This window comes from Sus scrofa, chromosome 9 (genome assembly GCF_054392235.1).
Source record: "Sus scrofa isolate SSC_HxYL_T2T_F1_AM1 chromosome 9, Sscrofa_HxYL_maternal_Yorkshire_Landrace_v2.0, whole genome shotgun sequence".
NCBI classification, from domain to species: Eukaryota; Metazoa; Chordata; class Mammalia; order Artiodactyla; family Suidae; genus Sus; species Sus scrofa.
The window spans coordinates 99132721-99146684 of record NC_139391.1 but is presented as its reverse complement, the minus strand read 5'-3'; the positions used below and the strand labels follow the sequence as shown (position 1 = coordinate 99146684).

Sequence of the window (13964 nt, the reverse complement as noted above, 5' to 3'; positions counted from 1 at the left end):
AAAAAATTTAATTGTGCGTATATTTTCCCTAGATTTAAGGGTAATCTTTCCTATTTTTCTTGTGTGCTGACTGTATTTTTATGTTATTAATTTTTCTATAAGAATTTGCTTTTCATAAAAAGAGATATTTCAGGAAGGAATGAAAGGGAGGGAGGAAAGAAGGGAGTGAGGAAGAAAAAGAGACCCAACAGAGGGATTAAACTTCATCTCTGATAAAAATGTGTACATGTCTTCTAGTTTTAGTATGGAGTATGTATGTGTGTGTGTTTGTTTTTCCGTGCCCAAGGTTTTTTTTTTTATAGTAAAATTTATTCATGTTTTCTTTTGCCATTTCTGAATTTTGAGACATATTACTTAGGCTTCCCAATTCCAACATAACTAATAAATGTTTTAGGACTTGCATAGTTTCTTTTTAAATATTTTATATCTGATCTATTTGGCATTTATCCTAGTGAAAGTTATGACAAATGGGGTTAAATTTTAGCTTTTTAAAAAATGTTTATCAAATGGTCTTCAAAATATTAATCAAAAACTCTTTTCTACTATGACTTAATTTATCATATACTATACTTCTATAGGTACTTGGATCCTATTTTACTCTTTAGAGCCAGTGGTCTTTCTGATTATTCATGTGTAAATAGCATACTGCTATTATGAGAAAGTTTTTTTTTTTTCCCTTGATCTTAATATGTGGTAGGGCCAGTTTTACTCTTCCTTGTTGATATTTTTTAGGGTTTTCTTATCTACCTATGTTTGTTATTTTTTTCCATACAACATTCCTAATAACCTTTTTACATTCAGTGAAAGTCTGTTGGTAATTTTATTGGGACCATGATAAGTTTCTATTTTACTTAGTATAGATCAGTATCCCTACCGTGTGTGATTGTTATAATAAAAAATTGCATTTCCTTTCATCTCTTTAAGACTGTATTTGTGTTCTTCTTCAGTATTTAAATATTTCCCATCTATAGGTCTTGCACATTTAACCTTAGGTAGTCTCTTTTACTCTTTGTGTTTGTTTGAACATCTCTGTGATCATTGTTTGACTATATTAATGTTTTGAATTTCCTAATTTTTAATAGTCTGGTCTATTATTGAACTGCTTGTATTGGTTTTTACTTTTTTAAAACCTCCTCTAAATTGTCCATACACTGTATCATAAAATCAGGACATTAAGCATGTTTCTTCTTTTCCAGTTCTTTTTTCCTCAAATTCTTTTTTCTTTTCATATTGTTTTGAATAAGAACTGTAATTCAACCATAAATATCAGTAAAGATTCGAGGATAGCAGGTCTTTTCCTGATTTGGGTGTTGCTAATCTATTCGCAGTTTGTCAGATACTGGTTTTGCAATGGAGGCATGTAAATCTCATCAAGATTAGTAAGTCATTATATTTTTTAAAATGTTTTGTTTATCAACAAATAGTGGACTTTTTGAAAGTTTTTATATCTGTGGTATGAATTATATTAGTTGATGATTTGTATTGAATCATCCCTGAATTTCTAGACTAATTCTACTTGATCATGATATACTGTTTTGGTGTGCCTTTAGTATGAGATTCTACTGATACTGTTTTATTCATTACCAAGCAGGTCCAGTCTATACTTTTCCTTTTTTATTACCTATCATTTATGCCATTATATCTCTAACATCCTTGTAAAATGAATTGACAGAATTGAGTATAATATGAATATCTTCACTCATAAAAATGCTCTGAATGTTGTCTTGTCCTCCTTATTCTTTGTAACAGTTTAAGGGGCATTAGAATGACTTGCTTTTGAATGTTTGGTAGATTTTCCAATGAAATTCAATTCAGCTCTTTACGGAGGGTAGCATTTTGAAAGCATTTTTTTTGTCTGCTTTTTTTCTTTCGTACATTTTTGAAATTTGAACATAAAAAAGATACATAAATTTTTATTGAAACATTTTTGATCACAGTGCTAAAAATTAATGTATTGAAATGAGTGTTTTTCACTTATACTACTGTCTCATCTGGGACAGACCATTGTTTTAGACAGTATCTCTTCATTACTGCACCAAGACATCAAGTAATAATGAGTAGATATACTATCTTGTTGATAGTTTATAGAACTTTAAAACAGAATGACTGAAATACTCTTTGCTAGCTGAGAATGTTAACGCAGATGATTTTAAATGTCAGTTATTTTATTTTCCTGTTTCTGAAATATGAAAGAAGTGATGAGTAATACCCAGTCTGACGACTAATACATATTTTTGTATTAATTCATTAAAAACAAACTCAGTGATCAAATTGTCATATTTGTATGCATGTATTTAAATGTTGATGTTTAAAAAATAACTTTCAGTGTTAATTTCCTACCCACCTAATTCAATTGGAAAATGTTCTTCCTTATGACAACCAGAGATGTGATGTGCCAGGAAATTCTAAATCCTTTTCCTGGAATACTTTTATGCAGAGAACACAAAACCTTTTTCGTAGCTCAAGGCATCTTCCGATCAACACATACCACTGTCTCAAAGCAAAAATTCTTCGTAATTTCTGAGCCAGTCAAGGTCAAAAGAGCATCTCAAAATCAGAGAATAGTATTTTCAAATTTATGAAGAATGCTCAATACCCTACCATACTATGAAATCCAACATCATTTTAAAGCAGTACATATGTTATTGATTGTAATTCAGATAAAGAGGATTAATTTTTTCCTTAATTATTGATACCAGGGTGGGAATATTCATAGGCCTGAACAGTTAAGAGAGCTGAGAGTTATTTCTTTCAGGATTTTTGAATGTCTTACACATTATTTAAGAATTAAATTAGAAAAAAACAGTGGTGTTTGAGCTGCAAACTTGTTCTCTATGCCCTTTTTTAATATATTTTCTGCTCATTCAGCAAATATATAATGAGCATGTGTTATGCTTTACTTGGAAATGTACATATTTATATGTCATTCATGATGACTTTCTTTATATGGATGTGGGTTTTATGTCCATGAAATAAATTCTAGTTCAGTTTTAACCCATTTAACAAGGTAGCATATAAAAATGATGAAATGCTTCCAGATTCAGTGAGTTTATCTCTTCTCAAGTTGCTATTGGAAGCCTAGGAGGAAAAAAACAAAGAGCAATCAGAAAATAAGTGTCAGAGTAATCAAAAGTCTGTAAACTTTGATGTGGTAATTCTCTTTCTAGAACTCTATCTTAAGAAAGCAGAAACTTGGGTGAGGATTTAAGTGTAAATGGAAATTCAGCATTATTTAATGTACAATCGGGAATAAACTGCTAATCCTATAATAAGGGACTAATACTGTAATTCTACATTTCTCTACTATGCATTCAGTTGTGCAGAGATAAGCAAAACTGATATCTCTATTTCATCTTCTCAGTCAAGACTTTAAAATCAGAAGCAAAAGCTTGCAAACTCTAAATAAATGCATTGCTCCAACCCTGATAACGAAGTTCCAGCCACATCGATACTCATTGTGTTCCTTGAACATGCTGTACTTATTACTATGTCACAGCTGTTGCACTCCAGTTACTATGACACTAACCATTTTCATTATCTTTATTACTGTTATCACTATTTGAAATTATCAGATTGATACTTTTTTATCATCTGTCTCCTACTGGAATATAACCTGCACAAGTGTGAGTGTCTGTCCTATTAGTACTCCATTTTAGCATAAACATATTTCTTGATATTATGGGTACTCAAAAGTGTTAAATGAATAAATGAATATTTAAAAATTAGTAATATGATATGAAACTGTTAAAGTGCTTGTGATACTTAGGAAAAAAATTTAGGAAAACAATGAGTGTTCAGCAAAATTGTTGGTATTCCATATACATAAAGAGAGAAATCATAGTAATATGTTAAGGGTTATAAGAGAAGTATTAAAAATATGAATTTTGCTTTTTTATTTGCTAAAGCTTATGTAATAGGCATTATTACTGTCCTAATCAGAAAATTAAACACAATATTTAAAGGTAAGAATACTATGACAGGAAAATCATGATTGGAGACACTTCCCCCTTCTAACTGCATAACATGTAGCCCCTGAATATACTACTAGAGCACTTGAAAATTGTAGGGAAAAGAAAATGACATACATATAACATGGAAACCAAGATGTTCACAAACACTAAAAAGAAATATCTCTTGATAAAAATCATATAGATTATCAAATTTTGGGTAGTTGATAAAAAATGTTCAAATATATTACAACTAATGTCCAAGAGAATGTTGTATGAGCATAAAACAGAATATTTATAGGGCAGAAACTGGGAAATGAATGGGGAAAAAATAGAAAGAAAAGGCAAACAAATCTTTTGGAAAGTAACTTTATTGCCTGATAGTTTGGTATCATTATATATCTCATGACATTATGTCTCTAATATCCTTGTAAAATAAAATGACAATTGGATTTAATTTTCTTGATGTGATTGATTATAAAATAATGTTAAGTGAATCAAAGAACTAGGAATAAATCACAATGATCTTTTCTTCTCTCCTAGAGAGCTAGCCACTTACACTTTTTTTTTTTTCTGGTCTTTTTGCCTTTTCTAGGCTGCTCGCACTGCGTATGGAGATTCCCAGGCTAGGGGTTTAATTGGAGCTGTAGCTGCCAGCCTATGCCAGAGCCACAGCAACGCGGGATCCAAGCCATGTCAGCGACCTATGCCACAGCTCACGGCAACATGCTGAGCAAGGCCAGGGGTCCAACCCGCAACCTCATGGTTCCTAGTCGGATTCGTTAACCACTGAGCCACAACAGGAACTCCTGCCACTTACACACTTTTTAATTATATAAATATAATTCTGCTAAATGCTAAAGTTTTCCAAAACAATTGTTGCTTAAAACTCACCAGTAGCATTTTCTGAATGACTTGTGTAGATAATCAATAGTTTCTTTAAATGACATAACCCCAATGTTCACTCAAATTAAATTATGCAGCACATCTAATACTACATTGACCAAACAATTATGGGCTTACTAAATGATTAATCCCAGTGTAATCTTCAAAAAAGATAATTAGTGCCCTCTATTTCAGCTTAGAAATATAGTTACACTGCTACTGTGCTCAATTAAGTATCATCAAAGAGAATAAAGAATAAGGTACATTAGCAATGACATTACTTTTATAATAAAAAATTGAGCTAGTAAAGTATCTCATTCAGAAGAGAGTATTTGGATAGTCAGTTAAAACTTATACATTTAAGGAACAATATCACCTTATAATTACTGGGTTATGTTTAGAGTTTTTTTTAACACTAAAGGAATACAGAAAATTTTTCATTGAAGAAAGTATAATGAATTGTTTAATGTAACAGTTCCAAACTCTTTTTTTTTTTTTTTTTTTTGGTCTTTTTAGGGCTGTATCTGCAGCATATGGAAGTTCCCAGGCTAGGGGTTGAATCAGAACTGCAGGTTCCAGCCTTTGCCACAGCCACAGCAATGTGGAATCCAAGCCATAACTGTGACCTGTGACAGCTCACGGCAACACTGGATCCTTAACCCACTGAGTGAGGCCAGGGATCAAACCTGTATCCTCATGGATACTAGTCAGTTACATTGTTACTTCTAAGCCACAATGGGAATTCTCCAAAGTCTCTTTGGATGGAAATTAAAGTCTCCAAAATATTTAAGAAATAAAAAGAGAAATAGTTTCTGAGGCTATCATTAATAACCTTTGTTTTCTTTAATAGAGAACTCCAATTTTGTTCAAATCAGCTATATCCTTAAATCAAATAAGGACATTTTCCTCATGTGAATGAGGTGATACACAATATGTCCAGCGGGATGTAATCAGTAACTGAAACAGTGAGTATTTTCTACTATGTAGTAGTTCATTTTATCCTGCCCTTAATTGAATTATTTTAAAGTCAATTATATTTACTTTTCTTAAATCTTTATTTTTTCCAGCTTTCCTGGGGTATTACTATATAAGATACATAAGTTTCAAGTGCAAAGTGATGATTTGATACAAGCACATATTGCAGAATGACTACCACAGTAAGGTTGATGATACCTCCATTCCCAAACATACTTGCCATTGACAGTGAGGGAAGAGGGAGTGATAACATTTAACTCTCTTAACAATTTTCAAATATATAATAGTTTTGTTAACTATAGTCACCATGCTGTACACTAGATCCCCAGAATGTATTGATTTTATAGCAGGGAGTTTGTACACTCTGACCAAATTCTCCCCAATTTCCCTACTCCCAGACTCTGGCTACATTAAGTGTTTGTCTATCTCTAGCTCTCTTGTTTCACATAATATCATGAATAACCGCAAAGTCCACCAATGCTGTCACAAAAGGCAGGATTTCCATCATTCTCATGGCTGAATAATATGCCATGATTGTCACTGTAGAGACAATTAACACCTCTGTCATTTTACATTATTGTCGCTTCTTTTTAGTGGTTGGAATAATTAGGTTCTGGTCTCCTGACAAGTTTAATGTACATAATCCAATATTGTTGTCTATATTCACTATACCATGTATTAGTACTCCCTATCCTGTGGTTGGTAACCACCATTTTACCTCTGAGTGACTTCATACAGTATTGGTTTTTATCTAATTTATCTTACTTAGAATAATGTTCTCCTTGGTTAAAGTTATTTCTAATTATTACATTAGAATGGATAAGAAAATAAGTCCTACTGTATGACAGGGAACTATATCCAGTCTTTTGGGATAGATCATGATGGAAGATAATATGAGAAAAGAATGTATGTTTGTGTGTATATATATAATATATTTGTATTATATATATAATTTTGAACTTATATATATTGTATATAAAATATAAAAGGAATGTATATAAGTATATATTGTATACATAAAATATACATATACACTATACATGTATGTTATATACACATATGTATATATATTATGTATATAAAGAATGTATATGTATATAAAGAATGTGTGTGTGTGTGTATATATATATATATGCATGTATAACTGGGTCACTATGCTGTACAGCAGAAATAGACACAACACTGTAAATAAACCATAATACATTTTTTAAAAAGTTATTTCTAAACAATTTATGCTACTGTAAATAGAATTGTGTTCTTTATTTTTCAGATAGTTAATTGTTAGCATATAGAAACACAACTGATTTTTATGTTGATTTTGTATACTATGTATTAATTGTTGATCATTGCCAACAAGTTTTGGTAGAGTGTTCAGGATTTTCTGTACATAAGATCATATTATCATCAGAGAGAATTTTACTTCTTCCTTTCTAATTTGGATGCTTTTTTTCTTTTTTTTTTTCCTTTTTGCTTAATTGATTTGATAGGACTTCCACTATTATGTCAAACTGGAGTAAAGAGTGAATGCCCTAGTTTTGTTGCTGATCATAGTGGGAAAGTTCTCAATCTTACATGATTGAGCATGTTTGCTGTGAGTTTCCATATATGGCTTTTTTCATGAACAGGCACAGTCCTTGTATAAAAAATTTGTTTAAGTTTTATATTATGAAAGAATGTACACTCATACCAAATGTCTTTTTGCACTTATTGAGATGATCAAATGATTTTTTTACCTTTAATTTTATTAACATGGGATCTTATGTTTAATGATTTTCACATATTGATCCACCCTTGCATCCCAGGGAAAATCCACTTGATCATGGTGTATGATCCTTTTAATGTATTATTGTATTTGGTTTGCTAGTATTGTTGAGAATTTTTGCATCTATATTCATTATCGGGATATTGGCCTAAAGTTTTCTACTCTTGTAGTTTCTTAATCTGATTTTGGTATTGGGAAAATGCTGGACTCATAAAATGAGTTTGGAATGGTCCCTCCTCTATTTTAAGTAAAAGATTGAAAAGTATTGGCATTAATTCTTCTTTAAATGTTTAGTACAATTAACCAGTGAAACTATCCAGTATAAGGGTTTTCTCTACTGGGAAGTTTAAGTTCCTTCACTCAATATTGTCTCTTCAGGTTTTCTATTCCTTTATAATTCCTACTTGATAACTCAAGTTTCTATAAATTTATCCATTTTTAGGTTATTTGTTTATAGTAGTAGATGGTCTTTATTTTTCTGTTATTTCTTGTAATGACATTTCTTCATTTCTGATTTGAGTCTTCCCATTTTTCTTACTCTTTTTTTCTCTTATATTTAAAAAAAACTAGCTTTTTCATTCATATTTTCTATTGTCTTTTTATGCTATATTTCATTTATTTCTGCTCTATTTTTGTCATGTCTTTTTACTCTTCCAAACTTTGGACTTTGTTTTATTGAAGTATGAATTTAGGTTTTTGAGATCTTTTTTCTTAATGTAAAAATTAATTTCCCTCTTAAAACTACTTTTGCCACATCATTTAAGTTTGATAGCTCATGTTTCCATTTTCATTACTTTCAAGATTTTGACTTCTCTTTAGTTTCTTGATTGTTCAGAAGCATATGGTTTAATTTTCTTCTTTTCCTGTTACTGATTTTTTGGTTGATGCCATTTTGGTTGGAAAACATAAGTGTATTGAAATAATACCAGATAATATTTGCTAAAATTGTTTTGTGACTTAAGATATGAGATATCTTGGATAATATTCTGTGCATGCTTGAGAAGAATATATATTCTACTGCTTTGGGATAAAATTTTCTGTATGTGTCTGTTAGGTCCATTTGGTGTAGGATATAGGATAAGTCTAGGGTTTCCATACTGAATTTTTTTAACTGAAGTATAGTTATAAGATTTTAGTTTCGGGTGTACAACATAATGATTTAATACAAATTTCATACATGTTATTTGTATTCTGGATCACCTGTCTCTATTTTTCCCCTTTGTCTTCCATCTCCACATGGGTATTCATTAGTTTCTTCTCTATATCTGAAAGTCTCTGTTTTGTTGTATTCATTCCTTAGCTTTATTTTTTAGATTCCATATATAAGTGATAACATGGTATTTATCTTTTTCTTATATATTTCACTAAGTGTAATATACTTCAGTGTAATCACTTCCATTCTTATTATTTAAATGACAGAATTTTACTCGTTTAAATGGCTAAGGAATAGTCCATTGTGTGTGTGTGTGTGTGTGTGTGTATATGCATATGCGTGTGTGTATATATTTCACCTCTTCTTTATCAAGTTATTTTTTCTTGGACAGTTAGATTGCTAATCTAGATTGAAAATAAGTGGCATTATTTACAATAGCCAAATTAGCATTTTTGTTTTCTTTGGGTTCATACCAAGTAATGGAATTGATGTATCATCTGGTATTTTCCATAGTGGATGCCAAAATTTTAAATTCCTAGCAACAGGGTACTAAGTAGAGTTACCTCTTCTCCACATTCTTACCAACATTGATGATTTTGGTAGATTCTTCGATGATAGACATTATGACAGGTATGAAATGCTAGCTCACGGTTCAGACTTGCAGTTTTCCTATGATGAGTCATGTTGAGCATCTTTTCACGTGTCTCTTGGTCATCTATATTACTTCCTTCAAAATATCTATTCAGATTTTCTGCCCATTTTTTAATCAGGTTGTTTATTTGATATTTAGTCACTTGAGCTGTTTATATATTTTGGATATTAATACTTTGTAAGTCATATCAGTTGCAATTTTTTTTTCCATTCAGAAGGTTGCTTTTCATTCTGTCAAGTGGCTTCCTTTGCTATTGCTCTTGTTTCTTTAGCTTTAGGTAACTGATGCAAAAAAAAAATTGCTATAATTTATGCCTAAGAGTCTTTTATTAATATTATCTTCTAGCAATTTTATATATTCTGGTCTTATATTTACATCTTTAATCCATTTTTTAGTTTATTTTTACATGGTATAAGAAAATATTCTAATTTAAGTCTTTTAGAAGTAGCTATTCCATTTCTCCAGCATGACTTATTGAAGAGACTTTCTTTGCTCCATTGTCAATTATTACCTCCTTTGTTGTTGACTAATTGACCATCAGTGTGTGGGTTTATTTCTTGGCTCACTGTTTTGTTCCTTTGATCTATTTGTCTGTTTTTGTGCCAGTACCATATTATTTTGATGACTGTAGCTTTCTAGTATAGCCTGAAGTCAAGGAGTATGATTCCTCCAGCTTTGTCCTTTTTTCTCAAGATTACTTTCGCAGCTAGGAATCTTTTGTGGTTCCATATAAATTTTAGAATTATTTGTTTTAGTTCTCTGAAAAATATCATAAGTATTTTATTGATTTTTATTTGCCTTGCTGGCATTATCTTTTTTAATACAGCAAAAACACCTGAGTCCAGTGCAGTTTCAATCTGCTTCCTCTGCCTTGTTTTGAGAGTAAGCACGTTGGTGTACACCCTTCGCTAACAGTGTAGGTTTTTTATAGCCCTCCTGTTGGTCCCACTGGTTTTCTAAACAGCTAAGTGTACTTGTCTTCCTGGTGCTTGACACGAGGCTGAGGCACAGTATGAGCCTCATAGCATTTACTCCCCAGAGAGGATCCTCTGGCTCTTTTGTGTTCCTTCCAGGTGGTATAGGTCATGACCTGATTGCTTCTCTTCCCTTTCTGCCTTATTACCTGTGACTCTTTCTCACAGCATTGGTTATACAAAAGTCTTTTTTCTAGTCTCCAGTTCTGAATCTTCCTACTCATTGATTTTCAGTCTGGATGATATATCCATCATTGAAATTGGGTATTTGAGTCCCTTGCTATTATATCCTATGTTTCTCTTTTCTTGTGTGTTACTACTTGCTTAATATATATTTAAGTGTTCTATTATTTAATGGAAATTACTTATAATTTTACATCCTATTGATTAATCGACCCCTTTATTTGTAAAATGACTGTATTTGTTTCTTTTCACAATTTTTTACTTAAAGTATGTTTTTCTCAAGTAAGTATAGCTATTGCTGCTCTCTTTTGGTTTCAGTTTGCATGGACTGTCTTTCCTCCTATGTGTGTCCATAAAGCTGAGGTAAGTTACTTGTAGGCAGCACATTGTTGGTCTCATTTTTTAAAATGTATTCTACCATTCTGTCTTTTTATTGGAAAATTTAGTCCATTTATATTAAAATTAATTTTTGTTAATGTTACTCCCACTCAAATTCTACTACTCACAGGTCAATGGATTGGCAAAGTGTACATGTATAGCAAGATATATAAAATACAAACCCATATATAAATACCATATATAACATTATATATACAATATATACATCATGCATATTTCTATATAAAATATGTTTTGTAAACTTTAATATAAGGATGAGTAAGGTGACATAGAAGGATACTCTATAGTGAACAAAGATAACTCCAAGAGGAAGATATAACCATTGTAACTACATATGCATCCAACACAGGAGCACCACAATATATAAGGCCAATGTTAACACATAGATGATAACACAATAATTGTGGGGAATTTTAATACCTCACTTTGGAATTCCCATCATGGCTCAGTGGTTAACGAATCCAACTAGGAACCTTGAGGTTGCGGGTTTGATCCCTGGCCTTGATCAGTGGGTTACGGATCTGGCATTGCTGTGAGCTGTGGCATAGGTTGCAGATGCAGCTCGGATCCCACATTGCTGTGGCTCTGGCATAGGCTGGTGGCTATAGCTCTGATTAGACCCCTAGCCTGGGAACATCCATATGCTGCCAGAGTGGCCCTAGAAAAGGCAAAAAGACAAAAAAAAATAAATACCTCACTTACTTCAAAGGACAGATCATCCAGACAGAAAATCAATAGGAAAATACAGGCCTTAAATGATATAATTAAAACCAGATGGATTTAATTGATATTTATAGAGCATTTCATCTGAAACAAGCAGAGTACACCTTCTTTTCAAGTGCACATGGAAGATTTTCCAGGGTAGATCACATTCTGGGTCACAAAACAGGGTTCAATACGTTTAAGAACACTGGAATCATATCAAGTGTTTTTTCCTACCATAATGCTATGAACCTAGGAAACAACTACAAGGAAAAAAGTGCCAAAAAAAAAAGCAAACACATGGTGACTAAACAGTATGCTACTAAACAACCAATAGATCACTGAAGTAATCAAATAGAAATTACAAAATACCATGAGACAAATGAAAATGAAAATATAATGATATTTTTTTCCTTTTTATGTATTTTTTATTATTTCCCTAATACATTTTTTTTCTACTGTACAGCATGGTGACCCAGTTACACATACATGTATACATTCTATTTTCACACATTATTATGCTCCATCATAAGTGTCTAGACATAGTCCCCAGTGCTACACAGCAGGCTCTCATTGCTAATCCATTCCAAAGGCAATAGTTTGCATCTATTAACCCCAATTTCCCAATCCACCCCACTCCCTTCCCCTCCCTCTTGGTCTATTCTCCAAAAAAAAATAATATTAATGATCAAAACCTATGGAACACTGCAAAAGCAGTTATAAGAAGGAAGTTTATAGCAACGCAAGCTTACCTCAGGAAACAAGAAAAATCTCAAATAATCAACCTAACCTTACACCTAAAACAACTAGAGAAAGAAGAAAAAACAAAAGTCAAAGTTAGTATAAGGAGATAAATCATAAATATAAACAAACTTTAGCCAGACTCATCAGGAAAAAAAAAAAGAGAGAGGGTCCAAATCAATGAAATCAGAAAGGAAAAAGGAGAAGGTATAATTGACACCACAGAAATGCAAAGGATCATAAGAGACTACTACAAGCAACTATATGCCAATAAAATAGACAACCTAGAAGAAACAGACAAATACTTAGAAAGGTACCAGCTCCCACGACTAAACCAGGAAAAAATAGAAAACATGAACAGACGAATTACAATTATTGAAATAAAGTCAGTAATTTAAAAACACTCAACAAATAAAAACCAGGACCAAATGGCTTCCAAAGTGAATTCTGCCAAATATTTAGAGAAGAGTTAACACATGATCAATTGGTATTTATTCCTGGAATCCAAGGGTTTTTCAGTGTCCACAAATCAAACAATGTCATACAGCAAATTAACAAATTAAAAAATAAAAAATTATGATCATCTCAATGGATGCAAAAAATAGCTTTTGATGAAATTTAACATGTTTTTAAGGTAAAAACTCTTCAGAAAGCGGACACAGAGGCAATATACTTTAATATAATAAAAACCATATATGACAAACTAACAGCTAACAACATACTGAAAGTGAAAAGCTCTTGCAACTTTTATTCAACATAATATTGGAAGTCCTAGCCACAGTCACAAGAGAATAAAAAGAAATAAAAGAAATCTAAATTGGAAAAAGAAAAAAAACTTAACTGTTTACAGGTAGGATGCTATATATAGAATGCTAAAGACACTATCAGAAAACTACTAGAGCTCATTAATGAATTCAGTAAAGTTTGAGGATACAAAATTAATATAATGGAATCTGTTACACTTCTATATGCTAACAATGAACTATCATAAGGAGAAATTAATGAAATCTCATTTATCCATCACATCAAAAAGAATAAAATACCTAGGAATAAACCTACATAAGGAGACAAAAGACCTGTACTCCCCAAACTCTAAAACACTGATAAACTGAAGATGACACAAACAGATGCAAAGAAATACTGTACTCTTGGATTGGAAGAAATCAACATTGTAAAATGACCATACTACCAAAAACAACCTACAGATTCAGTGCAATCCCTACCAAAATACCAACGGCATTTTTCACAAAACCAGAACCAAAAAAATTGAAACTTGTATGGAAACACAAAGAACTTGAATATCAAAAAAAATCTTGAGAATAAAGCTGGAGGATTCAGGATATCTGTCTTCACACTATACCACAAAGCTACAGTATGGTACTGAAACAAAAGCAGAAATATACATCAATGCAACAGGATAGAAATCTCATAAATACACTCACACAATTATGGTAATTTAATATACAACAAAGGTGGCAAAACTATATAACGGAGAAAAGATAGTTATCTATAAATGAATGAAATTAGAATATTATCTAATTTCAGGCACAAAAACAAACTCGAAATGTATTAAATACCTAAATGTAAGACC

At 31.6% G+C, this 13964-nt stretch overlaps 1 long non-coding RNA gene across 1 annotated transcript in view; it reads right to left on the bottom strand.

Annotated features, from left to right (window-relative positions):
* Window positions 1–1008: 1008 nt before the first annotated feature.
* The window catches only part of LOC110255493 (uncharacterized), a 132674-nt gene continuing 119718 nt past the window's right edge, over window positions 1009–13964 (bottom strand). Inside the window, exon 3 of the long non-coding RNA XR_002335879.2 lies at window positions 1009–3078. This is a non-coding gene — a long non-coding RNA (uncharacterized LOC110255493). The remainder of the gene's footprint in view (window positions 3079–13964) is intronic.